Consider the following 18,150-nt stretch of genomic DNA (forward strand, 5'->3'; position numbering starts at 1 on the left):
CATTTCAATTCCCACAATTCCAAAAGACCATATGTCCACTTTGGGGCCGTATGATTCATGTGTCACCACTTCAGGTGCCATTCACCAAGCAGTCCCTGCTAACAAGCTCCGTGTATTCTTCTCAGGGGTGAGTTGAGTAGAGAGGCCAAAATCGGCTGAGGAGAAAGCAAAATAACTGTTTCTATTTTAATTCTGTGCAATAGGAAACCAAGCAAAAGAATTCCCCAGTAGAAGTCTGAGAATGTGCTGTTGAATCTCTTGGACAACTGTCCCTGCTCTGTTTTCTCAGGTCTTTAGCCAAGGAAATATGGCATTGTGACTTAAAAAATTCCCACAGTTTTTTACACTGCCTCCAGCAGTGGCTGTTGTTCGTTGGAAGCTTTAGACCTGTAGCTCCCTCCCTGTGGAAGAGACACACACAGAGCAACACCACTCTTGACTGCTTGTTCCTTGTCATGCCTCTGAGTATATTGCAGCCGTGTCACCAGCTCACAGCAGATGTCCCTGCACTGCCACCAGCACCATTTCTGGGGAGCTGGCAGTCACTCCAAGCAGCCCCACACGCACATGCCTGGAATGCTGCACCTGACCAAGAATATACTGACCCAGCTTGACAGAGCCGTCGGTTCTGAGAAGGATGTTGCTGCTCTTCACATCTCCGTGGATCACATGGTTGGAGTGAAGAAAATCCAGTCCTTGCAGGCACTGAGAGAGGAAACAGAAACAGGAGGGCAAAACTAAGTGATGTGATTTCATCACATAAGAAAGGACACAAAGAATCAAAAAGATTCCCTCTCCAGGGGAATGGGGAGGAATGGAGAACACAGTGCCACTGAGAGGAAGGGCTTGCTGCTGCAACACTTGCAGAGCAGGACCTTTCTAAGGAAAGGCATGCCAGCCTTTGAAAGAGCAACAGCACCTGCTGTTGTAGACTGTCCCCTGCACACCAGCCAGGATGACTGCTGCTGCAGGGGATGTGCTCAGAAGCAAACAGCGCTTTGGCTGCACTCCTATCCTTTTTAGCTGAGGACTGAGAGAAATGAGTCTCTCTCTTTTCCTTTGCTTTTCCTTTCAAATCCTGCAACAAGCTCCTTTGTTTTTACAGACAAGGAATGCAGTGAAGACAGGCAAAAGTTTAGAGAAGCAAGATGGAGAAGAGCAAATACATGAGGCAGAGTGAGAACAAAACAGCAGGAGATAAGAGTACAAGAACTGAGTTCAGTGAGTGCAGGGGCACTGGCAGCCATTTCACTTGAGATGCTTCTACTTGCCCACAAACAAAGCTTGGCACATTAAACCTCTCCTGTTATGAGCCCCTGTTTCCCAGACAATCCTGCCCAAGCCCTTAGAAGCACAGATGGCATTGCTGACCTCCCGACTGATGGCTGCCATCTCCTCTTCAGACAGGTAGCTCTTGCTGATGACATCGCTCAGGGTGCCTCCGTCCATGTACTCCATAACCAGCCAGAGTGCTCACCCAGAAGGTAGCTGAAAGAAGGAAACAAGGGCGTGGAGTTAAAGATGCATGGCTACGTTGATATTTTCTTTCCAGGTTTCTTGTTTCCAAGTCCCTTTGTGACGAGGACAGAATCAAAGGAATAGACATTCCCTCTAGGCTGGGCATTGTTTGCAGTCTGTGCAGTCTCAAGGAGAAAGGCACAGCTGTGAAAAAGGACATGGCTTAGATGGCCTGCAAGCAAAAAGTGCAGTTTAGTAACAGCCCAGGCAAAAAGCCTGTCAGGCATGGTGCTTCTGGAAATAAGCACCTAGTCTTCCTGGCATGAATAGCAATGGCGAAGAGGGACAAGGATCTAAGGGAAATCCACTTTAGGATGGTTCATCAGCATTGAAGAAACTTTAAAAAATCAGTCCTGAAAAACTGTGGAGGCAGTGAACTTTGAGGGTATTGACTTAGAAAGATACAGCTGATCCAGGTTTTGAATAATTTTTGAATCATTTTCAAACTATGTGTGCCTGGGAAGACTCATGCAAACATGATGCTATTTCTTCTCATCCATTGCACATGAGTAGACAAATATTAATAAGTAATAATTAACGGCTCTACTTTCTGACACTGACCAAAGTGAGTTTTTAACCTCTCATGTTTGTTGTGTGTAAATGCACATTCATGGAATAAGACCATGACCTCTCACATGTCTAAATAATTTCCAACACCATCCTCACCCTTTCTATCATTTCATCATTTCAGGGTACATGGGATAGAAGAGGAAAAGAAATGAAACGTGACCATGGCAGTGAGTTAATGGGGGGAGTTCTGGGGCACTGATGTGCAAGGAACTCCAGATGAAATCAGCACCTTGGCCAAGAGTCCTCTTCAAGCATTAAATGCATCTCCTGGACTATCTGTGGCCTTAGTTTCCCCAGGAAAGTGAGAATATCTTGGTACTCTGAAATTCCAGCAGCTGCCTACATATTTAGACTGTTACAAGTCCAATTCCAAATGAAATGGAATATAGCTGTCTCTTTTAAGAGGCACTTTCTCAAGCATGGAAAAACACCCCTCCTAATAAAAAGAAAAAGAATTCCTGATGAACAAACATCCATCTTTTTCCATGTGGACTGTAAAGCACCAAAGCATGTCAGTGGACATCCTCCATGTGCACAGGTTTGAAGAGAGATCTCTGCACCCTGAGGCAGAGCCACGTGGTGGTTGCACGCAGCATCCTTGCCTCACACCAGCCAAGCCTCAAACCAGGAGAAATTAGTTCCAAGTGAAGAAAGAACTGCTTGGGCTGATGACTCTCAGGGATGACAACAGCCAGAGGCAAGAGGGGATGATGGCACAGCATGGCTCACGTGGTGATGGGTCCTGGGCTCTCCAGAGTCATGACAGGGTTCCTCTGGCCCTCGTACCCCACTCTGCAGGGACAGCAGCTCCAGCTCCTTCCTGAGATCACTCCCACCAGGGGCCAAAGCCACCCCCAGCTGTGCTGGTGTCCCCAGAGTAGGACCAGCCCCAGGAGGAGGCAGGTCCCTCTGTCCAGGGCACCAGCCCCAGACCCTCTGCTCCCACCCATGGTGGGCGCTGCTCACCTGGGCGGCCCCGGCGGTCCCTAACGAGAAAGGCCCCAGAACCTGAGGAGTCTCCCCACCCCTGCCAGTGGCACCAGCAAGGCTCCTTCAGCCCCTTATTTTAGAGCAAAGAAAGAAATTGTTGTTGTTTCCCCCACAGAGTCTCTGGGCTCTGCTTCCTCAGCCTTCCCCTTGTGCCCCACCACGGGTGGCACCCATGTCCTGTGGGGCACAGCCTTAGGCCCAGGGCCATGGGCGCAGCACCTTTTCCCACAGGAAATCCAAGGCTCCAATCTCTCTGCATTTCTCTGCATCACATCTTCTTGTTGTGGTGTATTTTCATTTTCTTTATTTGGTATATTTTATTGCTTGATTTGTGGTTTTTTAATCCGTGTTTTTCTCCCCGCCTTTGGAGTAGCCAAGGTTCCCCATTTTGTATCTTATGTTGCTAAATTTAGACTCACTCCCTCATTGTTATTCAGCTTGGTTAACTGTCTTCTTCTTTGTTGCCTGGCCACTCCCTGCCAAATCCTCCATCCCTCTTGTCCCTACTTATTTTCCCCCAACACCTTCCCTGCTCCTTCCCTCCTCAGATGTCAATCCTTCCCTAAGCCTGCCTTTTTCTCCAGAACCGTCCTTGTCAGTTCTCTATCCTTTGAAACCCCATTGCTTTACTTAAGCCTTTCCCCTCCCTTAAGATCCTCCATTGGTTTACAGATTGTATTTGCCCACCTTGTGTTCCACCCTCAGTCCTCTCGATTGGTTAACAATTGTATTCTCCCCCAAGACCATCCCTGTTTATGTTATTGCCTGCCCTTGGGTCAGGGTCTTGGGACCTTGGACTTGGGGAGTTTACCATCAAATAAAGCTATGCCTGTTCCAACTCCAGGACTCGTGCTGCTGCCTCTTTTTTCATCTGCGCCGAACCTCTGCTGTCAGCTGGAATTCTGCGGCGTCTGCCGGGGGATCTGTCACACCCCTGTTCTCTCTGTTGCTGGGCCGGGGACACATGGCCTCTACACCGCAACACTTGTCCCTCAAGAGAGTCAACAGCCCCTCCCAGTTTGAGATCAGCAGCAGCCTTGAATTGCGACATTTAACTGCAGCATCCAAATCTTTGAAAAATCCCAACCTTCTCCTCCAGCCGAGCTTCCAGCTGTCCCTCACTTGGTCAGTTCCCATGAGGTGTCCCACAACAGCACAGGGAGGCCCACAAGACCCTGCTGGCAGCCTGGCTGCCCTGATTCAGACACATTTTCCTTTCTTCCCACAGTTCGGCAGCCTGAACAATGGGAAGGGGCCCTTGTTTGGTCAGCAGTGAAGTGTCAGACTGCACCTTGCTGGCACAGTGCCCTTCTCAGGCTTCAGGATTCAGGTGCGGAGGACAACTCAGCACAGGCAGGAGGAGAAAAGTTGAGCTGCACCCCTGGGGCACCATTTGTGTATTTGCAGATTTCCTTTGTTCAGGGGCCTACATGCTGTCCTTGTCACCTCAGGGGTGCTGCCAGCATGGAGGCCTGGCCTTGTCATTGTGCAGATGAAAGTACTGCTGCCAAAACAAAAGGCAGAGAGAATTCCTTCCTGGGTTTGGAGCCCCCTGGACAGGACCCATTCTACTGAGCAAGCAAGGCTGAACAGCCCCACAGCCCTAAACACAGCTGCAAAGTGTCCTTGTGCCCATCACCCTCGATCCAGCAGGGCTGCAGAGAGGACAAACTCTGACCTTTAAACCAAAAGGGACAAAACCTTGTACAGGGCCTGGCCTGGAAGGCCTGGATGTGATGGCCTCTCCCAGGGAGAGAGACCAGAGGCCCTGTGAGTAGAGACCAGGACTGTTCCCAGGAAACCATGGCAAGGTGTCAGGACAGGAATTAGAGAAAGGGCCAGGGAGATGTGATGCAGGTGGCTGAGGGAGAGCATCATGGAGATGTAGAAATTGAAACTAGGAAACAGGATTTCCTTTGTTTTCTGACAACATGGGCCTGCAGGGATGGAAGGCCTGCTGTGTCATCACAGTGTTCGAAATGAACTTTTAGATACCATTAAATGGAGAGACGAAGTAGTGGAGGCAAAAGAAATCTGTTTATTTGTAACAATTCACCTGAGCTGCAGGTATGCCCTCTTTGCCACAAGAGCCAAACACACACACCCTCCAAAAAAAAGGACTACATTTTATCCCCTTTCCTGGCCAGGGGCAAGCCCTGTCCCCTTTCCCATTGTCTGGGTACTTGAGAATTTATATTCTCTCCTCACCACCTACTTTTCTGTCCGCATTCCTCTGATCCTACTTCCTTTTTGGTCAGGTCTTTAACCTGGCTGCTTTCCCAGCTCACAGCAACACCCAACAAATTAACTGGAGCAAATCCAAACCAGAAATAACAACACACAGAACCAACAACTTTCATTTTTTTTTACCTAATAAACTTTTGAGCTCAGCAAAATATTACTTCATCTCTGACAACAAGGTAGAGGACTCTGATGTCACCAGCCTGTGGATGGTGACATCAGGCATTGCTGGATTGTGACCTCACCTTCTCTCCCTGCTTATCTTGGGGTTCCAAGGAGTTTCAATGCCTTTTGTGCTGTCACAAGGGTTGGAGGCTGGTGTCAGAGAGCAGTGGGCTGTGACATCACAGGGGGATGCATTGTGACATTGTGCCACTCAATTCCAAGGAATACTTTTGAAAACTACCTCCCAAAGTGAATCTTTCTTCAAGCAGATGGACTGGCAAAACCCCTCATGTGATAAGACAGATTTGTACTCTCACAAATTTGTTTCTCCTCCTAACACCTCTGAAAACCTCTATTTTTTTTTTTATTTTATTTTCTTCTTTAGAATCTGTAAGCACAAGACAGGAATATTTTTGCCTGTTGGAAAAATGTCATAGCAATGTGCTTTTGATTAGGCATGCTCTTGTCCTAACCATAAAGAAAAGACACTGAACAAACTGAAACATCAGGGATTTTGTGGGAGCAGATAGGAGAGACAAAATCTGTTTCATTCTTTAAGTGTCTGGAATAATTCTGCAAGTTTGCCAAGTGCACAGAGATGCAGTCACTAGAATGAGGCCATTACTCTCATCTGGCATCCCTAAGCCTTTGCCTCAATTTTCAGACAGTTTGTCAGTGAAGGATACATGCAAGATTTGTCTAATTAGTAAAGGTAAAGTTTCACTTAGGTTTTGATGTGTGGGCATCTCTGCCATCCCAGAAGGCATGCTGAGACCAATTTCTTTGGTTTCATTCCCTCACAGGAAAAAAAAAAAAAAAAAAAAAAAAGAAAGAAAAAAAAATGATGAGGCTCTTTCTGTGCCACGGTGTGGCAGCTCTGCCCTCTCAGCCTTTGCCTTGAGCCCTTTGGTTCTCTTCCCTGAGCCCTGATCCCCATCCTCAGCCAAGGGCCCCTGGAGCCCTTTCCAGGGCTGCAGGAAAAACTCCCTCAGCCATGACCACGGAAGACCTTCTGGAAGAGTTTATCGTCTCTTGCTGTCTCTTAGTCAGAACTGGTATGGATCAACTTGGAGCTGTTAAGGAACAAATTTTCAGGGACTATTCCTCTTCAAATTTGTTTTGTTCTAACCCAGAAGGAAGACAAAGAGGAGGTTCTCTGTTGGTGCTAAGTTATGCTTGCAATTAGTGTAATAGTAGTCATTAAGTTGGGGGAAGCAACAAGTGCAGTTCAGCGAGCATTTAACAAAATACAAGTTAGGACCCAGCCCAAAAGATCCCAGAGTTGATGCAGTTTCACAGGTTGGTTTTGCCCAGGAAGTTTGTCTCGTTTGCTGTTTCTAGGAACACCTCTGCTTCCCTGCTGAAGATCAGCAGAACCAGTCTGGGAGCAGGGCAGCTGCCAGCAGTTTTAAATCGAGATGGGATGATCATTTTTCACTTAGGCTCTGTCACCTTTGGCTTAGATAGAAGAGGCTTTCCTTCCTTTGCATAATGGGTATGTAGTGGGCCAACTTTTCTCTTTCCTTTTTATAGAAACCCTCCTAGAGTTGAGATGGAGCTGGGGGAGAGCCAATGAAATTCTGAATTGCCACTACAGTTGCTTCTATTGATAATTTACTAATGGTGGTGACTTGTCTGCATTTTCATCACAAGTGACACGTTGAGAGATCAAATATGAGTCAAAGAACTATATTTTATTTTTTTAATTTAAAAAAAAAAGTGGTGTAGGAAAACTCCTATGGATGTCTAATTTTTCTCAACATAAACTTCTACATATTTGAAATCAAGTTACCCTTCCCAGCTCTGCCTTGGGAGGTTTTAGAATTATTATGATCTGGCTACATTTTTCATATTTCATAATAAGGAACTAAAGAATACTAAGAGAAAACAAAAAATGTCCCATGAGGAATGGTTCCCTTCACCTTCCCCAACTCCTTTTTGCCTGCAATGCTGTCACCCCAGCAGCAGTGCCATCGCGGCAGTGAGTCTGAGAGGTGGCAGCTCTCTGGCCCACACGGTGCTGCTGGCAGAGCCAGCTGCTGCCTACTCAAGGCTCAGGCAGGCCCCTGAGCTGCCGAGCTGCACGGCCAGAGCCATCTCGATGCTGCAGTGCAGGCCAGAGGCGCCGCTCAGCCGGAAGCTGCAGGACTTGCCGGAGGGCAGCGCCGTGAGCTGGCAGTGGCGCGACTGCGGCAGAAGCGGCCAGGCCGCCAGCACCAACATCTGCACCCAGCGGGTGACTTTCTGCAGGTCCAAGTAGGAGCCCGTGCAGAGGGTGTCCAGCAGGTACCACTCCTGATCCGTGGGCAGCTGGCCACCAGCGGCGTGCAGGAAGCACGTGTGCCCCAGCAGCTGCTCCCCAGAGCACAGGCACTCTAGTGCCACACGGATGCGCCTGGCTGGCGGCCGCTTGGTGCTCTCCGGGCTGAAGGAGTGGCCGGGGGGTGGCCGCAGGATGACCAGCGTGCGGTAGGTGCTGCTGCTCTCCTGGATGCTGCAGGCTGCAGGGCTGGTGTCCGTCCCGGCAGCTGGGTGCAGCTCTGGCATGAAGCTCCTCCGGGAGAGCATTCGGCACACACCAAGGAGCTCGTCCACCAGCTCCTGCAGCACCTTCGTGCTGGGCAGGCCCTGCTGCAGAATCACAGAATCACAGAACAGCTGGGCTTGACAGTGACCTTTAAGGACTGTTCAGTATGACCCCACAGCAATGAGCAGGGACATTCCCAATGAGATCAGGATGCTCACAGCCCCCTTCCGCCTTATCCCAGATGTGCCCATTGGTGATGGGCTGGGCACATCCAAAATGCTGCCACCCCCATCTGCACCCTTGTCCTTGTCATGCTCACTCACCTTCTCCTTGCTGCTGAACTTCACCCTCACAATATTCATCTTGCTGATGGATTCCTCCTGCGTGCTGTGTCTGGCAGAGCCACACTTCCATCTCATGACCAGCCAGAAGGCCAGAGAGAGCAGAGGCAGCCACAGCAGCTGCCACAGAGAAAGGAGAAGGCTTTCCATGATGGAATTGTTGCCATCAATCTCCTGCAGGAGCCGAGTCATTTCCTGCAGCAGGTACTCCTGGCGCTCCTGCATCCGTTTAGCTTCATTCTTTTCAATTGCTGGATTCCCCTTCTGCCCAGCTATGGTCAGCCAAGGCAGCCACAGCAGCTGTTGTACAGAAAGGAGCAGTCTTTTCATGATGGAATTGTTGTCATCCACCTCCTGCAGGAGCCGAGTCATCTCCTGATGCAGAAATTCCTCGCGTTCCCGCATCCGCCTGACCGCATCCTTATCAATCTTCATGTCCGCTTTCAACCCACAAGGGGTGAATAACAGGGCCAGGATGAAGGCCAGTGTTGGAGACATGGCCTGGTGGCAGAAAGGGGGCTCAGCATGTCTGGCTGGGAGGGACCAGGGGGCTGGTGACACCTGCAATGTCCCCAGAGCCTCTCTGCGCACCTGCCACATTGAGAGCCCCAAGCCCCACTTCCCTCAGCCCTGGGGACAGTGTCCTGCCCTGAGGGTCCCAGCTCTCACTCTGGCTTTAAATCCCCAGGGCATCTTTCCCAGCCCCCATCCAGCCCAGCATTTTCCCTGCATGTGCACTCACTGGCTGCCAGAATCCAACTGCCCAGAGCTGCTCCTGACACAAAGGTCAGCGTGACCTCTCCTCTGTGATGTCACAGCCAGCAGGACCATGTCACTCAGCTGCCAAGCTGGCCGTGCCCCTGCTCACAGCTCCCACTGTGACCCCTGCCCTGGCATGTCCCAGCCCCCAGAGCCACACCAGCCAGGCCACGAGCCCCAGCCTTGGTCCCCACTGCCGGCCTCAGTGGCTCCTGGCCATCCTCACCCTGAGTGCAAAGCCAGCCCCAGGAGCCCCCCAGGACGCTCTGGATCCAGGCTGAGACACCCTCAAGCCATCACTGAAAGGGACATGGATGGGGACTGCAGCTGGATCTTCCAGTGCTCACCACCCCTGACTGTGCTCCAGGTGAACCCAAACCTCACCTGCAGCAACTTCAGAAGTTTATAAGACTTTGTGTTCTATATGTGTGAATTTCATGCAAAGATATATACCAATGTGCAATTGCTCAAACACATTCAAGTCATCTAATAATTTTATTTTTTTTTAAAGGCATAGCTTCTTCTATATCTATTTTTGTGAGCTTTTAAGAATGCTTTCAGTTTTCAAAATTCTGTTATATTCTAACAGCACAACTGTGTCTCCTTTTTATAAAGGTAGTTAGAAGATCCAAGTAAATTTGTCTTAAGAATCACAAGTCTTTAAAGCCATTGGAAAGCAGAGAGGGAAAACCCTCTAACAGCCTTACTAAAAGGATGTGTAACTAAATACAGTTTTGTCTCTCTGTGTACTCTGGACATAACAAATCCGTGAATTGAAATTTTCAAATACTCAGTGCTTACTAACTCTTTCAGCCTATCACAATTTAATTTTTTCTTGCCAATGTATTCTATTTACAGGTTGTTCTCTGAAAAATTACCTCTGAGGGAGCCCTGCTCACCCATGAAGCCTCCTGGAAACCTTACTCCCCACCAGCAAATAAATGGTGCCATGGTCAAAACACCCTGTGACTTGGGGAAGCCTGCTCTGCTAGCACCTAGCATTACTGTAATTCGTGATGAAAAAAATTAAGCACAACAGATTTGTCCATCAGTTTAAATCTGGCTGCAGAAACAATATCGATTTTTGAGGCAGAAAAAAGAAAATAGAAGCCTCAATATTGGTCCCTGGGGTTAATGCTGCAAAAACTTAAAACAAATGCTAAGAGAATTGAAAGTGCTCGCTCAGTAAGCAAACCAGTGCTCCCTCCTAAGCACCGAGTGAGCTGCTACCAAATGCTAATAACACCAAGCATGTAACACTCTAAAACCAGCAGCAACACACTTTTCACTGCTCGCCCATGGACACAGCTGCCACAACTTTGAAAGGATGTACTGCTTCAAATTTCTTCACACCCAACATCCATCCACATAAACATCCAGAACTGAGGGAGCAAGTAAAGGACTTAAAAGTTGAGAAGAACCCAGATGCCATCAATGAACTTTTCAGACAATGGGGGTTGACAGGATAGGTTTCATCGTTTGTTAGAGGAATTTTTCGGGTTGAAATCATTGTTTTTACTCATGTTTCCCTGTTTAGTTAAGTGTCTGCAGAGATCCACTGGGGAAGTCTTCATAGTAAGAAAAAACACGGGAGTTGTGGAATGCTCTGACTCCTCCCCCTCAAGGAAGATCATATCACAGAGTTTTCCCCACCTAGGCTGATAGAGAAGACTTAACCCCTGATGCTCTGCAGCACTTCTGCCAATCCACATCAGATTGCCTCCCCCACTGGCCAGCTGACACCGCCCACCCCAATTATTCATCCCTCATCCCCCCTACAGGTTGCTGCCCTTGGCCCTGCCCTGTGCCCGCCCCTGTGCCCTCAGGTCATTGGTCACTGACCCCACACTGAAGTCCTGCAGACCACATGGTTTGGTCTTTTGTCTCTGGTCCCTCTGGTGTGCTGGATGCAGTAAAACCCTTGCTGGACTATGCCATGCAAAGACCCTTCCTGTCTTTCCTGCGCTGAGCTGTCTGTGGCGTGTGTGTGTGCATGGACTGGAAATGGCTGTTCTCGTGGCCTTCCTCGGAGCGGCTTCTGAAGGAGACGCCTCCAAGAAGGTTGCAGCATTTCTACCACCCTGCAGCGCTGCAACACTAAATAAATACACAAAAATAATTTTTTTATAAATTGTTACACTGGCGATGTCAACATACAAATATCAATTTAAGGTTGCAACACAATTTTTTTCCTACTATCATGCAATGTAAATATATACAAATATCAAATACAGTTAAAAAAACCTAATGTACTGAAACCTCTACAAACACTAATTAGAAACAAATATCAATCAAAGCTTAACAATTAAATTTATTACAAATTACTACAACTGAACAGCCCATATACAAACAGAGGAATATCAATTTTCCCCTCTAAATAACCCTAGGCCTAGAACTAAATGAACATAATTTCAGAACTGTACAAATCCATACGCATTTCAATAGAAGTAAATACACCACAACAATGTGCAGTGTAAATATATATTGTGTTACATATGACATATAGTAAGACATATGTAAACATATTCTTAAGAATGCTATCTATAAATACAAATATCAGTGTACCAATAGAAAAATCCATCTAACTGTAACAGTGGAACTATACTGCAGCGGCGGCTGACCTCAAGCCAAATCCCGGCAGGCTGCGGCCAGCACTGCCTGCAGCACTGGAGCACTCTCCTGATCCCAAGTCGGGTTTAGAGAGCGCCTAAGGCTTTCAGCCTTTGGGCGACGAGGACCCGCAGTAGCAAAAAGGTGAGAGCTGCTGACCCACAGGAGATCCACAAGAGACGGACTTCAGAGATAGTTCAGTCCATTTTATTAGCACCAGGGGAACCCACCAGCTGAAGGCAGGGCTAAGGGTCTGACAAGGGTTTTTTAAGGAGGAGTGGGTGCATACAAAGACAGTGGTCAACAACCAATAGAAATACAGGTAGGCATGAGGTGATGGTGAGTGACACAGTATGTAAACCAATAACGGAGGATCTGGGGAGGAGCCCTGGCCCCTGAACCAATCACTCGATGCCCTAGGTGGAAGATTCTAGATGGAAAGGTTGGGCCACCAAGTGACGGACAGGGTACCAGGGAGGGAACAAGGGAAGGATACATGGGTTGTTAGGGGAGACGGGGAGGAGAGATACTAGATAGATGGGGCGATCAAAGGGAGAGAGGGGATCAGGGCAGAACCATAATAACTGTAGGGATATGTGGAACAAAACAAATATACAGCTCAATAAAACAATGCATGACAAACACAATACAACATCTCCCTCTTTTTTGTTTAAAAAGAAAAGAAAAGAAAAATATATGAGACTTAATAACTAAAGTTCAAATCAGAACTGTGATTTTCTGGGTCAAGATGACTGGGAGGAATGGACGCCCAGTTCTTCTACTTCCAGATTTCCTCCTTCTAGTTGCTCTTCTAGTTCTTCTAGTTCACATCCTTCCTCCTCAGCCATCACCCGGTTAACTTGCAAGGGGAGAATAACTTATAAATTAATCTCTGTAATATTTTCCAAACTATAGAAGTGGCAACTAAAATTACTAACAAAATGAAAAGAACTAAAAGTATAGTTTTTAAAACTGATCTAACCCATCCCGAGAGTCCCCATCCCGAGAAGATGTTCCCCAGCCAGTCTGATGTGTCCTGCTTGATCTCATGAAGCAAGTCTCTCATCTCGCTGATGGATTTCCTGGCGTCCTCAGCTTTAGATGACAAATTCAGGCAGCAGAGCCCCTCAAACTCCTTGCATCGGTGATCGTGCAATAGGAGCAGGAAATCAATCGCTGCGCTATTCTGGAGTGTAGCCCGCCTTGTTATTTCCTCATCTGAGAGGAGGTCACTGAGGATGGCTGACGTTAAATTGGCTTGTTTAGCCACACAACACTCTAGGTGGGCCAATTCACCTAGAGACTTCGCGATGGACACCCACGGCAAAAAAACTGTCCATGCGACACCTTCTGGAATTGACCAATGAGTAATTTCGGGGTCACACTGTGAGTCTAAGTCTTTCAGGTCTCTCTTAGAACGGGCCAAATTATGTGTGACAACTTTAGCTTTCCAATTGGTAATTTGGGTATTGTTGGGGGTAAACAGTGACAGTCTCCCAAAGGAACATGGGCCTCCTGTCAGGCGAGAGGGGATGCCTACCCACACTCAGTCTCCGCAAATAAAAAAGACTCCACGGGGGAGGGATCTAGGGTATTCATCAAAAGTTGGGGCAGTGGTAATATGGGCAACTGTGGTGCACCAATTTCCCACTGTGTACTCATGATTGGGTTGGATCACGGGGAAATAGGGTTTTCCGGTGGGGTCAAGGGAGGACATAAACTCAACACAAATGGAGGCAACAACGGAGCCGAGCAACTTAAATTCAATAGGTTCAGATTTTGAAATATTTAATTTAGAAACAAAACGTCGCCAGATGAGGTTGGGATTGGAGCCGGGGGAGCGCAGGACTTTATACTGGGCAAGGGGTTTTAGGGAGGAATCGAGGAGGGTAGGGAACTCATCTGTATTAAAAGGGATCCCCACAAGGGAGGTCGACAAGGGGTCTGCTGCTGAGGTGGACGTCAGACACAGCTGGTCTTGGCCGAGGGCCTTGGCGAGTAGCTTCCACACCTTCTGTTTTGGCTGGGGAATGATCCACGAGTTGGATGGTAGAAGCGTGGACCAGAAGATGATGAAGGTGACAGTGATGGAGACTGGGATGGGGTTCATCGGGCTCATGTTTCTATAAAAGGACAAAAAAAGGTGCGTTAGGGTAAATCAAAAAGGTGGTTCAGCCCCGGAAGGATGTCTAAATCATCAGAGAAGGGTTTCCGTCTCCTCCTCCATCAAGCCTCTTCGACTTGCGCCACAGCTTCTGACTGAATGGATTTTTTTGGCAAGAATGGTTTGACCCATTTGGAGGGAACCCACTTCAAACCTGAAGGAGTGGACACGCAAGCGTATCCCCTCCCCCAGGTAATCAAGTCGAAGGGTCCCTCCATTTTCCAGGTCTCAGGGTCCTTTATGAGGACGGGTGGTTTGGCCCTAAGGTGCAGTTGTTCGTTCTGCCCGAAGTGTCTCACGATCGGAGGATTTAAATTATCATAAGAACAATTCAGGAAGTTGATAATATAAAGTGCCTTTGCGAGGCGGACCTGTGGGGACTCCATCTTCATCGTCGAACTTTGTTGATGTACTACTCTTTTCAGACTCTGATGGGTCCTTTCCACCACAGCTTGACCTGTCGGGGAATATGGGATGCCGGTCTTATGCTCTATTCCCCATTGCTGCAGGAAGTTCCGAAATTCCCTGGACTTATACGCAGGGCCGTTTTCGGTTTTGATAACTTTTGGGATGCCCAGCACGGAGAAAGCGAATATAAGGTGTTTCTTGACGTCAGATGCTTTCTCCCCTGTGTGGGCAGAGGCACAGACTGCACTAGAGAACGTGTCTACTGACACGTGGATGTAGGAAAGTCTGCCAAACTCTGCATGATATGTTACATCCATCTGCCACACCTCGCAGCTGCTTAGACCTCAGGGATTAGTGCCCAAACTGAGTGATGGTAATTGATGTGATTGGCACTGGGGACATGTGGCCACAATCACTTTGGTCTGTTCACGGCTGAGTTTGAATTGGCGAACCAGGCCAGGCGCATTTTTCAGCTACCTTCTGGGTGAGCACCTCTGGCTGGTTATGGAGCACATAGATGGAGGCACCCTGAGCGACATCATCAGCAAGAGCTACCTGTCTGAAGAGGAGATGGCAGCCATCAGTCGGGAGGTCAGCAATCCCATCTGTGCTGCCGAGGGCTCGGGCAGGATTGTCTGGGAAACAGGGGCTCAGGACAGGAGAGGTTTCATGTGCCAAGCTTTGTTTGTGTGCTGCTGCTATGCTGTGGGCAAGTAGAAGCATCTCAAGTGAAATGGCTGCCAGTGCCCCTGCACTCACTGAACTCAGTTCTTGTACTCTTATCTCCTGCTGTTTTGTTCTCACTCTGCCTCATGTATTTGCTCTTCTCCATCTTGCCTCTAAACTTTTTCCTGTCTTCACTGCATTCCTTGCCTGTAAAAGCAAAAGTGCTGGTGGCAGGATTTGAAAGGAACAGCAAAGGAAAAGAGAGAGACTCGTTTCTCTCAGTCCTCAGCTAAAAAGGATAGGAGTGCAGCCAAAGCGCTGTTTGCTTCTGAGCACATCCCCTGCAGCAGCAGTCATCCTGGCTGGTGTGCAGGGGACAGTCTACAACAGCAGGTGCTGTTGCTCTTTCAAAAACTGACACGCCTTTCCTTAGAAAGGTCCTGCTCTGCAAGTGTTGCAGCAGCAAGCTCTTCCTCTCAGTGGCACTGTGTTCTGCCATTATTCCCCATTCCCCTGGGGAAAGGGAATCTTTTTGATTCTTTGTGCCCTTTCTTTTGTGATGAAATCACATCACCTGTTTTGCCCTCCTGTTTCTGTTTCCTCTCTCAGTGCCTGCAAGGACTGGATTTTCTTCACTCCAACCACGTGATCCACAGAGATGTGAAGAGCAGCAACATCCTTCTCAGAACCGACGGCTCTGTCAAGCTGGGTCAGTATATTCTTGGTCAGGTGCAGCATTCCAGGGATGTGCGTGTGGGGCTGCTTGGAGTGACTGCCAGCTCCCCAGAAATGGTGCTGGTGACAGAGCAGGGACACCAGCTGTGAGCTGGTGACACGGCTGCAATGTGTACAGAGGCATGACAAGGAACAAGCAGCCAAGAGTAGTGTAGCTCTGTGTGTCCCTTCCACAGGGGGGGAGCTACAGGTCTAAAGCTTCCAACGAACAAAAGCCACTGCCGGAGGTAGTGTAAAAAAATGTGAGGATTTTTTAAGTCACAATGCCATATTTCCTTGGCTAAAGACCTGAGAAAACAGAGCAGGGACAGTTGTCCAAGAGATTCAACAGCACATTCTCAGACTTCTACTGGGGAATTCTTTTGCTTGGTTTCCAAATTGCACAGAATTAAAATAGAAACAGTTATTTTGCTTTCTCCTCAGCCGATTTTGGCCTCTCTACTCAACTCACCCCTGAGAAGAATACACGGAGCTCGTTAGCAGGGCCTGCTTGGTGGATGGCACCTGAAGTGGTGACGGGTCAACCATATGGCCCCAAAGTGGACATATGGTCTTTTGGAATTGTGGGAATTGAAATGGTGGAACAAGAACCTCCTTACTGGAACCAGAGTCCTGCCTCGGTAAGGAGCAAATCCTCACTGATCCCGCTGTCTTTCTCACCTGTCCCATGTTCTGTGTGCCATTGGACAAAATCCCATTGCCATCTGCTAGGACTACTTCCAGCACAGTGCCTTCCTGAAAATGTCCCTGCAACACACCAGCGTCTGCTGTAGTTTTGGTTGCATCAATGGGGGAACTCAAGCCTTACCACATGCAAACAAACTCCATTCTCAGGCAACACTTGCCTTTGGGTTATAAGTGGTTCCAGTTCTTTTGTCTGTGTAGATGGCCCTAATAACAGGAAGCAAGCGTCTTAGAACTCCTCTTATGCTTCCAGAAATGAAGGAAGGAAACCCAAACCAAACAGAGTTTCTAAAACTGTGGTTTTCAGAGAGGGACTGCATCCCCTGTGCAGTTTCTTCTCGCTGGGAAGAAACTCTCTCTCAGGAAGCTTGCCTGAAATCTGGGCAGGAGGGTGTAGAGGCCACGGAGTCTCTTCTGTTTCTTGTGGAGTGCTGCTGAAACACTCAGTGACCATGTTTCTCTCATAGCGCAAGCCACGTTCTCTATGTCACCAAGCAAGAGCCTGGTGATGTGGAGAGCCTGCCAAAACCTCCTGTTTGTTTCCCGGCACTTTCTAGGATGGGCCTATCATTAATGCATTGACTTGAGCATCCAGATGAGCAGAGAGTGACCATAGGGATGGCACCTCCCCTTCTTCTGACCAGGAAAAGTTTTTCTTTTCCACATAAGGGAAGCTGAAATTTTCAGACTGCTGAGAGACAGAGCTGCAGGTGGCTGCTGTTTGCCCAAGCAGGAATTTTCATCCCAGTACATTTCTACAGGCATCTTAATGTGTCTGTGTGGAATGTGAGATTGTAGATGTTAGTTTTCTTCCCTGGGGATTAACTGATGGATTTCCTTTCTTTCCTTCCAATTACCATTGTTTTCAAGAACAGGAAGAAAAGCTTGATGAGTTTTGTTCTATGGCAGCTGTGCTTAATGGATGAACAAGCACTGCAGAGATGCCTTTCATGTACTAATCCTTGGAATTAGTATAGCAAAGTCCCCGTACCAAAAAGCCTGTCAAGCTGGTGTGAATCCTCACAGAAGCAAACATGCTTTTGTTGATGTCGTTCCCACTGAGTAGGTCAGTCAATGAAATCAGCTGCCAAGGCAAGATCTGCAGGATGTTGGAAAAGCTGTGGCTGCTTCGGGGTTTGGGTTTTTTGTTGGTAAAGAAAAGGCATGTCTGGGTCTCTGCCAGGGCAGAAACTGCCACAGAAGAACAGAGGTTAAACAGTGGGATGTGGGAGAGCAGTTACAGATGTGAAAGCAGCAGGTGGAGACTCATGTTTCCTTTTTCTCCAAGCTAAACACCTAATAGCCTCAGTAGGGACCCCACAGCTGCTGCATCCCAAGCTCCTCTCGGCTTGGCTGCGTGACTTCCTGAGCTGCTGCCTGCAGGCAGACGAGGCGCGGCGCTGGTCTGCCAAGGAGCTCCTTCAGGTAAAATGCAAAGGGGCTGCAGGTGAAACAGGGTGCAAGGGATGGGCTCCTCCTCTACTGAAGTCCAAGGCATCAGATGAGCCCCTGCTCCTCCTCACCTACTCTCTTGGTGCTCTTCAAATGAAAATGGTGAGGAGTCCTAGACTGGGCTGGGCTGGCAGGGCCTTGTAAAGGTCATCAGGTGCAAGTGTCCTGCAATGAGCAGGGACATCTTTAAAGAGATCAGATTGCTCAGAGCTATTTGTCACCTGAGCTGGAATGGTTCCAGGGACAGGGCAACTACAAGCTCTTGGGGCAACCTGTGCCAGGGTGGCACCATGCCATGAGGAAATAATTTCTTCCTTCGA

General features: G+C 48.3%; 1 protein-coding gene and 1 long non-coding RNA gene across 2 annotated transcripts in view; both read right to left on the bottom strand.

Moving 5' to 3' along the window:
* Positions 1-18,150, bottom strand: part of LOC135291266 (uncharacterized) — a 425,721-nt gene that overhangs the window by 185,287 nt on the left and 222,284 nt on the right. The window lies entirely within an intron of this gene.
* LOC135290750 (uncharacterized) lies at positions 626-4,237 on the bottom strand. Its single transcript, XR_010353533.1, has 3 exons — positions 3,890-4,237; positions 1,372-1,488; positions 626-705 (listed from the first exon to the last, which is right to left on the bottom strand). It is a non-coding gene; the product is annotated as an uncharacterized LOC135290750 (long non-coding RNA).

Source organism: Passer domesticus, chromosome Z (assembly GCF_036417665.1).
Source record: "Passer domesticus isolate bPasDom1 chromosome Z, bPasDom1.hap1, whole genome shotgun sequence".
Lineage (NCBI taxonomy): Eukaryota > Metazoa > Chordata > Aves > Passeriformes > Passeridae > Passer > Passer domesticus.